Source organism: Phyllopteryx taeniolatus, chromosome 5 (genome assembly GCF_024500385.1).
Source record: "Phyllopteryx taeniolatus isolate TA_2022b chromosome 5, UOR_Ptae_1.2, whole genome shotgun sequence".
Classification (NCBI taxonomy): Eukaryota; Metazoa; Chordata; class Actinopteri; order Syngnathiformes; family Syngnathidae; genus Phyllopteryx; species Phyllopteryx taeniolatus.
Window position 1 is genome coordinate 15,078,954 of NC_084506.1, and position 12,151 is coordinate 15,091,104.

Sequence of the window (12,151 nt, forward strand, 5' to 3'; positions counted from 1 at the left end):
ACTACACGCAGTTTTACTTTTGATGGAAAGACAACAAATCTCTCAAGTTGAATTGAGCATTTGCTCAAAACAATGTAAGTCAGTGTGCTGTTTTTCCTGTTAGTTGGGCGCGTTCCCGCGAAGTGCGCGCAACGGTCTTGAATTCGACAGGCGGGGACGGCTCGTGCGCATCGGGGCGGTTCTGCGTGGGTCCGCGCTGGGCGTGGGCTTCACGCACACCCCACTCCCCACTCCCCATCCTCTCGCCTGCTCCCCACACTGGAGCCACATTGTTCGACGCGGGTACATTTCGCTCGAACCGATGAGTGCACCCGAGTCGCTCGGTGCTATTTAGCAGAGGAAAAGTGATCCTTTCGTGGTAGAGCATAACCATTCGGTTATTTGAAGACGACCGGAAACGGTGCGAAGACTGGATATCTTCAATTGAAGAGGGAACTTGAGTTGGAACACCTTTTTTTTTTTTTTTTTTTTTTTTTTTATATATATATATATATATAAATCATCTCTCATCTGGCAGACGAAACATTGCTAATTAGAGAGCCCCGCTTGTTGTAAGTATGCAGCAAACACATTCCAGTGTCCGAAAGATGTTCATTACGAATAATGTGTGCGCCTTTGTACCGTGTGTTGTCTTTTTGCTGCCCACAGTTACGACGTTTTAGCTAGCAGTGGTGAGGTTTTAATTGACAACCAGCCATCTTTTCCAGTTACACGCGTGGATTTAGTTCGACTGCGTGTGCGTTCCTAATAAATAATGCATGTTCAATTCGCAAAATTATCATTCAGAACAGCGACGACCCCCTGAGTAGATCGTTCAGCTTGGGAGGACGTCAGTGGATGTCTCCGTTGCCCCCAAAACATAACACTAAGTAATACAAATACAGGGAGTTTTATTGATTGCATTGTTAAAGAAATCAAATAAACCATAGTGCTGTTGTCGCTGACGGTGGCCACGCAGAGCGAAGGGAGACACCCTGTCACACTGTGGGAAAACTGCCAATGTATCACTGCGGAAGTTGGATTCCTCTACCAGTCTTGAAGACTGTTATGATGCTGCCTCCCTAAAATGTTGGCCGAGGAGGGGCTGACTGCTAGGGTGTAATTGGCTAATCATGGCTGAAGGAACTGTACAGTATACATTTACTCTACGACCACATTAGGCACTTAGGCACACCTGCACAGTTCAACGAGATTCCATATAACGGGTGTAATCATAAACCCTTATAAAGATCACAAAGCCGAGTTGTGATTGACACTGTCACTTAAGTATTCATGGAACAACATGATGATTATTCTGGGTGTAGTTTGCAGTGATGTAGAACTGAAAGCTGTTAAGAATTCTGTTGCTTGTGTGAAAGTGATTGTCGATTAATCTTGTCTTAAAGCAATTGTGGCTAAATTGCTGTATTACAATCTATATTTTTTGTTTAAAAAAATAAATTAATAATTTTCACCCAAACCACTACAAGAGTAGATGACAGAATACTGATTAAGCCTATCAGCTTCTGACACATCTTGCTATATTTTTCAATATTTATATTTTATATTCAGTGACTATCCAATACATTCCCGCTCTTGATCACTTGGTGGTGCTCTAAAATTATGTCGTAATGATGTATTTTACCGATGAACGGGCAGGCCCATATATGGACTGAGCCTGTGTCCAAAATTACTCCCTTCTCCATTTTGTAGTGTAGTCCAAATGCTTAGTGATCAAATTCAGTGCCTTAAATAGTGCACTCAAAATTTCCCACAAAGCATTGCAAAACGTAGTGAGCAACCGATGGTTACTCACCGAGTCGTGATATACCATAATGTATCGCGTCTTCTGAGAAAGAATGGCTGGACTTGATGGGTCGCAGACGGAGGGAGTGAATTTTTCGCATAACTGTAACTTTTCAGCAAAGCTTCTATTGTTGGCATTTTTATTGCAATGTACAGTAAAATCATCTCGTTTTAATGTGCAATTTATTTATTTTTTTTACCAACAGCAACATCCTACGTTGTTAATGTGCGACAATTGTGACGTCATTAACAGAGCACCGTGTCGTGTCCGAAAGCTGTTATGAATGAGCTCACTATATAGTTCACTACAGTCAATAGTGTAACACTACATGGGGAGGGAGTGAACAATTTTGGACACAGCCTGAGCCATAGAGAAAAGAGAAAGTATGCGTGTTTGGAAGGAGGAGGAGGGGGCCAGACAAGCATTTAGCCCACGTCATATCGTAGCAACGAAGGATTTTGTTGTAATGCTGAATTCCAGCGTTAGGGGGTGCCAGAAATCGCAGCTTGTGCTGTAGCTTTGAAGCAATTGTGGCAAAAATGTAGCTCTACTTGAGATACTGTTGAGTCGGTCTCAACTGTTTGCAGTCTGAACTAGGGTACATGTTAAGATTTTTTAAATCATAAAATGACCCAAAATATGTGTTGTTATTGTCCTTATAGTGTGTGGTGTATTTCAAGATGACCAACACAGCACAACGCACTCATCTGTCAACAGACAAGCACTGCTTTCACACTATCTTCACTGCAAATTGGCAGAGCTGTGACTGTAGAATTGTCTTATGCGAAACATTGCCATACCCGTATATATTCACATAGCTGTTGTGGCTTCGTGCATTCAGGTAATTAGATGCCTGGCAACATCAGCACAACAGCAACAATTTGCTTCAACGTAAAGCGCCGTCTGCGGTGAGTCTCTGATGTTAAACTTCTCCTTGCCTTACACACAGGCAACAGTTCACTTCTGTTAATGCCTATGATACTACCTCGGAAGAAGGCAAATTTGCAGGTTGACTTCAACACACCCTCCCGTTCCTAACAGACAGACAGAAAATAAAAATGAAAAGCTCAGCTAGCTGTTTGCTTCTCTGGTAAAGTGGTGTACACGAGGGATGGGAGGGTACTCGATAAACCTCAGTATCAGTAAAACAGAGTACCGTTCGGTATGCTCTGCAGGGGACAATACGCCTTTCTGCAATGGGGTTTATGCGCCCGAATTCCGGTTTTAGGCACTAATCCAGCTCGAATTCTTCCGGTCTGTTTATCTCCATGCAAAATGACTGTATTCTTCCCAAGATCATTGAAGACAAGACACTCAATCACTTATTTTGGTGCTTTGCGACTTAATGTCACGATAGCTTAGCAATTAGCATAGCGTCTCCATCTTTCTCCTGTTAATTATTCCTTGTCCTCCCTTCAAGAAACAATACTTGCCAGAAGTGTATCTTATTTGCTGCCATGGATGTGATGAGTAGTGACTTATGCTGCGTTGACACCGGACGCGAAGGGAATGTTGTCCTCTGTGGCCAGGCATTGTATTAAGCTACATTAGCTGTAGCTCATATGTAGTTGGGCCGGCGCAAAATAGCGTGCAACAAGCATTTCCCTTTTGTGAGTTATGCTCCGTCGACACCGGACGTGAAGCGAACGTTCGCCTCCACGGCTCGACATCGTATTTACCTGTAGCTCGTAGGTAGCTGAGGGTTGGGGGGGTGCATAATAGCATGCAACAAGCTATGCCCTTAGTACTCGAACAGCGGAAAGCAGCAAGATTGAGCGACTGTTCAAAGTCAACTTTTATTTTTTCAAAACAATCGACCACAGGCTGGCCGCGATTTTTGCCTACATCATCACAACATCCAGTTTTGGCAATTTTTTTTCGGTGACAAAAGTCTTTCTGTCCGAAACCGCAAATGCACTTTTGGGCCATTTTCAGCCGAAACATTTTGGTGGCCGAAATTTCTGTGCTTCACTAGTTTATATAAAGCTTTTTTTCCCCGGTTTGGGCTTCTAACCCGTTTCTAATTGGAATACAAGGCTTCATGTAGACCAGGCTATCCAGATAAATGATCACGAAAAACTGGAGCGATACCAAGGGTTAAAGGAAGAAGTAGAGAAAATGTGGAGGGTGAAGGCAATAGTGGTGCCAGTAGTGATCATGACACTAAGGGCAGTAATCCCCAAGCTGGGTGGATGGCTCCAGCAGATACCAGGACCAACATCTGACATCTCCGTCCAGAAGAGCACAATACTGCGAACAGCTAAGATCCTGCGCAGAACCCTCAAGCTCCCAGGCCTCTGGTAGAGGACCCAAGCTTGAAGGGGATTCTGCTCGGGTAGGCGAGAATTTGTTTTTAAAAATGTTATATACTGTAGCAATCAGTGTGCTGGGTTACTCATTGTTACCGGTAAATATTTAATTAAATAAATAAATGCCACAATAATTAGTACACATATTCTATACCATATTATTAGTACAATTACATTCATGGTTATGAATGACTGTGGACTAACCTCCGTACTACGACAAGTGTTACAACACAGTGTTGTAAACTGTCATGGTGTTGGTGCGCAATGCATCCTACAACTTCTATGATGAATAAAGTTCTCGTTAGTACACCGTTGTTGTCCGCGCATTATTTGACATAATATTGTGGCGACAAAGCTTCACTTTGCATTGCTGCTCTTGTTCCCCATGGTCTTGCTACTGCTAGTATCAATCTTTTAAAGGTCCCATGCCATCCATTATTTATAATTATGTTTTATAATCGTTGATGTCCTTTCATCGGGTTTGTAGAAGAAGAAGAATCACCTTTATTGTCATGAACATGCATGCATGCACACAAAATTTGTTCTCTCCATTTTACCCATCACAGTGAACACATACACATGTTAGTGGAACACACTGGAGCAGGGGGCAGCTGAAGCACCCGGGGAGCATTTCAGGGTATCAGTGTCTTGCTCAAGGACACCACAGCCATGAGTCCGGGGGATGTTGGCGGATGGTCCAGTCGGGGTCCTGAACCTAGGTCCCCCACGGTGGCAGGCGATGATCACAAAATCCACGGTTCGGTTCGTATCTTGGTTTTGTGGTGATGGTGTTTGGTTCGGTATACGTTGACCCTTATGAAAATCCATTGTCTTCTCTATTTTGAATTATGATTTAAATTATTTATTAATCATACATGTACCTTTAGTGACAGGCAGAACAATTAAATGCTCTTCCATTGGATGGCAAAAAGTACAATAAATGTGGATCCACCTGTTGCGATTTGTACAACAGAATAAGTCATGGCTCCCTGCAAATACATCAGCTTTGTGTTCAACTAAACAAGCCCAGATTTCACACTGAGTTCAGAGACTTAATAAATAAGTCTTATATGATGCCCATAGACTGACATTTTTGTACGAACATTTCCAGCGAGTTGATCTGTGGTGCATAAAATGAATGACTTGGAAGTCCATTTTATGCGCCTGAAGTCTTGCGTTTGAGAGCCATAGACACGCTACGCTGGTCTCGCGTTCATCTGGGATGTTATGTGAGTCAACTCGAAATAGGTGTCTGGTGCTGGTCGCCTTTGAGGTCCTGGCGGGCGCAGTGAATGTTCGCTGAAACAATAGTGCATAAAAAGCAAGGAAATAGTCCACAAAGAACACCGCAGAGGAGTGTCGTATGCCACTGCAGCATGACTATGAATCGCACTAGAGGACGCGCCCCGCTGCAAGATTATTGGTTGCTGCATCGCTGGAAGAGTATGATGTAAATGATGAGTTCAGAAATCCTGAAAAATCACTTCAATAAAACCAATAATAACAAAAATACATATTTAAATTGCAAATGTAACCACTGCTTAACTTGAACATTAAATAAAAAATACAATAGTAAACCATGAAAAATAACCTAAATAAATAATAAATACACCTGAATGTTACTTTTCCATTTTAGGATTAGTTTGTGGATTAAACCCAGTTGAATAAAGTATTAATTATTGGATTTTAGATAACGAGACCATTTTCCAACTTTGCACTGTCACGTGCCCATCCTCTTTAATCCCTGTAACAAATGTGATTGTTGAGAACACTGTAATATTTGCAATGTGGCATTTGTGTTGTGTGGAGTGAAACATTTCATCCAGTTAAGTTGACAAACAGATTTGACATCAGGCATTCAAATTTGCAGAAATATAATCACTAGTGGCATTCATGTGAAGTTCTGAAAATATGATATCACATTCAAGTTACTGTAGTTTATCCGGGGTTGCAGTGAATTTCCGCTACCTGTGGGTGTCGCTCGTGCTCTGTCCAAAGTACCAGCCCTGATGGGCACATGTCTCTAAAGGCAGCGGAAAAGAGAAGTCTTTGTTGTTGAGGCTCTTCAGGCTGGAAGTTAATTAATTTAGCATTCGGGTTCAAAACCAGTGTCTGTGACTCAGCTTTGATGCTCCTTGGGACTGGTTTGTGATTCATTTAGCGTCCGTGTGCAAAGTTAAATCTTGCATCCCTGTGGTCGTCACCCTTGGGGGCGGGGGGGTGGGGGCGACAGCGATGCCGCTTGGTCTGGAGTTTGGGGATCACGGTGCCATCGGGCGAGAGCATGTCCGTTACAATTCTACATGCCTGAGAGTATTGTTATATTGTCTTTTTGTATGTTTTATACAGCTTTTGTGTACCAATAGTCATTATTTTGAGAGCTATGTGCCGTGAGTTTGAAATGACCAATGCAAACTGTAAGCCGGTACCAATCACAGATAAATGATGATGATTGCGTCAGGAAGGGCATCTGGCTTAAAACTTTGCCAAACAAATATGAGCGTTCATCCAAAGAAATCCATACTGGATCAGTCATGGCCCGGGTTAACAACATCAGCCACCGGCGTGGTTAACCTACAGGGCGTTGTTGGAAATTCAGGTACTGTTGGTTGAAGAAGGAGAGGTGGAAAGCGGGTTCTTAGGCAGAAAGAGAAGAGCAGAGCCTAGAAATGAATGTGGGGACTTTGAATGTTGGGACTATGACAGAAAAAGCTCAGGAGTTGGTTGACATGATGATTAGGAGAAAGGTTGATATATTGTGTGTCCAGGAGAGCAGGTGGAAAGGCAGTAAGGCTGGAAGTTTAGGGGGAGGGTTCAAATTATTTTAACATGGTGTAGATGGGAAGAGAAATGGAGTAGGGGTTATTGTAAAGGAAGAGTTAGCTAAGAATGTCTTGGAGGTGAAAAGAGTATCAGATCGAGTGATGAGGCTGAAACTTGAAATTGAGGATGTTATGTATAATGTGATTAGTGGCTATGCCTCACAAGTAAGATGTGACCTAGGGGTGAAAGAGAAATTCTGGAAGGAGCTAGACGAAGTAGTTCTGAGCATTCCAGACAGAGAGAGAGTTGATTGGTGCAGATTGTAATGGACATGTTGGTGGTGGGGCGGAAGATTAAGAAGACAAAGGCAGAGTAGAAAACCCATGTGGTGGAAGCTTAGAAATAATGTGTTGCGCGGCTTTTCGAGAAGAGGTGAGACAGGCTATCTGTGGACAGGAAGAGCTTCCAGAAGACTGTACCACTACAGCCAAGGTGATCAGAGAGACAGGCAGGAGAGTACTTGGTGTATCATCTGGTAGGAAAGGGGAGAAGGAGACTTGGTGGTGGAACCTCAAACTACAGGAAATCATACAAGGAAAGAGGTTAGCTATCAATTAACACTGAGTTTTTGACAAGCTTGTTCAACAGAAATTTAGAGGGTGATAAGATTCCTGAGGAATGGAGGAAAAGAAGTAAGTATTTGCAAGCAACCCTAAGCAGCTATATTGTGTCTTTGTAGATCTATGTAGAAACCCTATGACAGAGTACCTAGAGAGGAACTGTGGTACTGCATGCAGAAGTCTGGAATGGCAGAGAAGTATGTTTTGAGTAGTACAGAACATGTATGAGGGCAGCAGAACAGCGGTGAGGTGTGCTGTCGGTGAGACAGAGGAGTTTAAGGTGGAGGTAGGACTGCATCAGGGATCAGTCCTGAGTCCATTCCTGTTCGCAGTGGTGATGGATAGGCTGACAGATGAGGTTAGACTGGAACATATTCACAGATGACATTTTGATCTGCAGTGAAAACAGCGAGCAGGTGGAGGAACAGTTGGAAAGGTGGAGACAGTTAGACGGAATGTATGTGCATGAATGAGAAGGATGGAGGGGGAAGAGTGAGGCTACAGGGAGAAGAAATAGCGAGGGTGGCGGACTTTAAATACTTGTGGTCAACAGTCCAGAGCGATGGTGAGTGTGGTAAGGAAGTCAAGAAATGGGTCAAAGCAGGTTCGAACGGATGGAGAAAGGTGTCAGTTGTGTTATGTGACAGAAGAGTCTCTGCTAGAATGAAGGGCAAAGTTTATGAGACAGTGGTGAGGCCAGCCATGATGTACGGATTAGAGACAGTGGCAGTGAAGAGACAACAGGAAGCAGAGCTGCAGGTGGCGGAAATGAAGAAGTTCTCTCTAGGAGTGACCAGGTTGGATAGGATTAGAAATGAGCTCATCAGACGGACAGCCAAGGTTAGATGTTTTGGAGACAAAGTTAGAGAGAGCAGACTTCGATGCTTTGGACACATCCAGAGGAGAGAGAGTGAGTATATTGGTAGAAGGATGATGAGGATGGAGCTGCCAGGCAAGAGAGCTTGAGGAAGTCCAAAGAGGAGGTTGATGGATGTAGTAAGGGAAGACATCTGGGCAGTTGGTGTTGGAGAGGCGGATGCAGGAGATAGGCTTCCATGGAAAAGGATGACACGCTGTAGCAACCCCTAACAGGAAAAGCGGAAAGGAAAAGAAGAATGTGCCGCGAGTTTGATGCTAATTTTCGTTAGTTCATCAATTATGTTTTTCATTTGTTGTGTGTTAGCTTTGAGCTAGCGATTTTTGTGCGGGGGGGGGGGGGGGGGGGAACGAAGACTGTATTTGAACATTCAATAGGTTTTATAGTTTTAAAGTGAACTTAAACTGCAGTTTCAATAAATTACTTTAAGCAAGTAACATTCACTCTTACTCCTTGCTACAATGGTAGCATCTTAGCAACCTGTTGTTGTGATCACGTGGGATCTGCATGCCGTCCGGGCGCTGCTGGATAGAAGTGCTGGAGCGGCGCATGGAATGGACTGCTTGTATAAGAGTGGTATAATCGGAGATTTTAGATCCAGTCTGGGCGGCACGGTGGACGACTGGTAAGAGCGTCAGCCTCACAGTTCTGAGGACCCGGGTTCAATCCCCGGCCCTGACTGTGTGGAGTTTGCATGTTCTCCCCGTGCCTGCGTGGGTTTTCTCCGCGCACTCCGGTTTCCTCCCACATCCCAAAAACATGCATTAGTTGGAGACTCTAAATTGCCCGTAGGTGTGAATGTGAGTGCGGATGGTTGTTTGTTTGTATGTGACCTGCGATTGGCTGGCAACCAGTTCAGGGTGTACCCCGCCTCCTGCCCGGTGACAGCTGGGCTAGGCTCCAGCACGCCCGCGACCCTAGTGAGGAGAAGCGGCTCAGAAAATGGATGGATGGATGATAGATCCAGTCTGATCCGATACCCGTTTTTTGCTGACATCGGACAGATACCAATTTCAAAGATTGGATCAGGACACCCCTAATAATTTGTGTTGGAAATGCTCAGGATGCTGTTTTTCAAGATTATTCTAGTTGGTCTTTTACACCTTGCAGATCAGATGGCCGGATTTCTCATTAATATTCAATATGTAAATAAGCTATGCACTGATTAGAACCGGCAGTCGTGTATACACCGAACGTGTATTCGCTTCTACAACCAACAGCTGTAAACAAGTAGTACTACGAAGGCTGCAGGATATTTTGTTTGAGCATCGTCATCGCGATGTACAGTACGTGTACGCAATAGTCACTTTGCATGGTCTGCTGCGATGTTAGTGTATTGTAATATACAGTGAATCAACTATAATAATGTTTGGACATGCTCAAAAGATTAAAAGATTGTACACTTGCTGCATTTCGCTCTTCAGAATGAAACTAGGCAGGCATGCAGCAGCTGCGTGAGTGCGCGAGGTGCTCTCAGGGACACTGGGTAAATGGGGAGTGATTGTGTTCTTTTGCAATATAGTACATAGTTGTAAAAATTGATTACTACAAAAATTATTTGTAGTAGAATGCTTTAGCTCAAACACTGTATGATCACACTCTGATAAAAGGCAATTTTTAAAATACACTGATCTTGTATCATTTCACATCAATATATATCACAGGTTAAAAAAAAAAATCGCAATGTAATTTTTTTCTAATATCGTGCAGCCCCAGTACTTGCAAGGCATGCCAATTTCCTCATTCACCATTCTCCAGGCAAGCTAATTTTTCAGCAGGAGTGCCACCTGCCCACAAATCACGACGATCATTGTATTCGCCATTATTTGAGGACCTTGTGAGTGACTCAGCATATTTTCGATGGCAATAGGCTTTCACGACGCAGCGTCATGCAAATTTAAGTTGAGTGGGGAGGTACTTGAATATTAATTCGTGAGTCTACGTCACAACGTCACCGATTTCAAATTCACCCGTTTTCAAGGGCTGTTGCATACAATTGACAAACCGCATAATCCATCCATCCATTTTCTGAGCCGCTTCTCCTCACTAGGGTCGCGGGCGTGCTGGAGCCTATCCCAGCTGTCATCGGGCAGGAGGCGGGGTACACCCTGAACTGGTTGCCAGCCAATCGCAGGGCACATCGAAACAAACAACCATTCGCACTCACAGTCATGCCTACGGGCAATTTAGAGTCTCCAATTAATGCATGTTTTTGGGATGTGGGAGGAAACCGGAGTGCCCGGAGAAAACCCACGCAGGCACGGGGAGAACATGCAAACTCCACACAGGCAGGGACGGGGATTGAACCCCGCACCTCAGAACTGTGAGGCTGACGCTCTAACCAGTCGGCCACCGTGCCGCTGCAAACCGCATAATGTCAAACTTAATGTCACAGACAAATTTTGACCTATGTTATGCATAAAACAGTTGAAAAAACTGAATTTTAATGGCACGGGACCTTTAAGTCTAGCGACTATCGCACTAGCCGAAACTAGTGATGTGATGCTAACCCCGATGTTCATTCACAACAAACTTTTTTTTTTTTCATTCTCTCAGAGTATGATAAGCAGACACGCAAGTTACAGAGGCAAGCCTTCTGGCAGGAAGAGAGTTTCTCAGCTTCCACAGCGCCGACATGTTGGGCCCTATCCAGACAAGCGCATGCTAGTTGCGGTTTTTGCTTGCGTCATCACAACATCCTGTTTCGGCTGGGTTGCATGATTATGGCCAAAATGATAATCACAGTTATTTTGATAAATATTGTAATCCTGATTATTAATCACGATTATTCCTCATGTTAGGGAGAACAACAAACAATATGTAAACAGTTTTCAGTGAAAAATGAAACTTTTAATAAGAATAATGGATAAAAAAAACTAAAAATATCCATCCATTTTCTGAGCCGCTTCTCCTCACTAGGGTCGCGGGGGTGCTGGAGCCTATCCCAGCTGTCATCGGGCAGGAGGCGGGGTACACCCTGAACTGGGTGCCAGCCAATCGCAGGGCACATACAAACAAACAACCATTCGCACTCACATTCACACCTACGGGCAATTTAGAGTCTCCAATTAATGCATGTTTTTGGGATGTGGGAGGAAACCGGAGTGCCCGGAGAAAACCCACGCAGGCACGGGGAGAACATGCAAACTCCACACAGGCGGGACCGGGGATTGAACCCGGGTCCTCAGAACTGTGAGGCTGACGCCCTAACCAGTCGTCCACCGTGCCGCCACTAAAATTATCCAAGAATTTCAAATTTACCAAGGGCTAGCTGAATTACAATAATATGCTATTACAGAGTGCATTCATGAAGTGCAACTCAGTGGAAGCAAATAAAGTGTGTACATAAACTAAACTAAACTAAACCATTAGGTTTAACCATTCTACTTGACCGTAGGTCAGTCGTGCTCGCAAACTGCAAAGTACTTGACAGTTGCAATTTCCCCCTCTATTCTCTTCTGTCATTTTTCATACAGTGTAGATAATACTACTTTGGAGAAATAACTGTGAGATGGGTCATATTTCTTGTCCAGTGTTTCCACCATTTTTCTGCTGTTTCTTCCAGATGGTTGAACAGACACAGCTCTGCTGCACTGTTTACATCTGACCTATTGTTAACGTCACTTGTCCTGATTGGAAACATCGAAACGGATGTTGATCGCTTTTCGAGGCAAATCACTATGATGATCTTCATCTCCAATTTTTGATGTACTTTCTTCTCTTGGCAAGCTCACGTCAGTCCACCGAGTGACTGAGGCTCCCGCTGCAGGGTGAGCTCGGCACTACTCTCTTGTTA

At 43.9% G+C, this 12,151-nt stretch overlaps 1 protein-coding gene across 2 annotated transcripts in view; it reads left to right on the forward strand.

Annotated features, from left to right (window-relative positions):
* The first annotated feature begins 255 nt into the window (after positions 1–255).
* Positions 256–12,151, forward strand: part of LOC133477792 (GTPase HRas) — a 49,219-nt gene continuing 37,323 nt past the window's right edge. Inside the window, exon 1 of one of the 2 annotated variants that reach the window (XM_061772955.1) lies at positions 256–551. The gene's annotated coding sequence lies outside the window, so the exon portion shown is untranslated. The remainder of the gene's footprint in view (positions 552–12,151) is intronic. The other variant, XM_061772953.1, reaches the window with a different exon arrangement.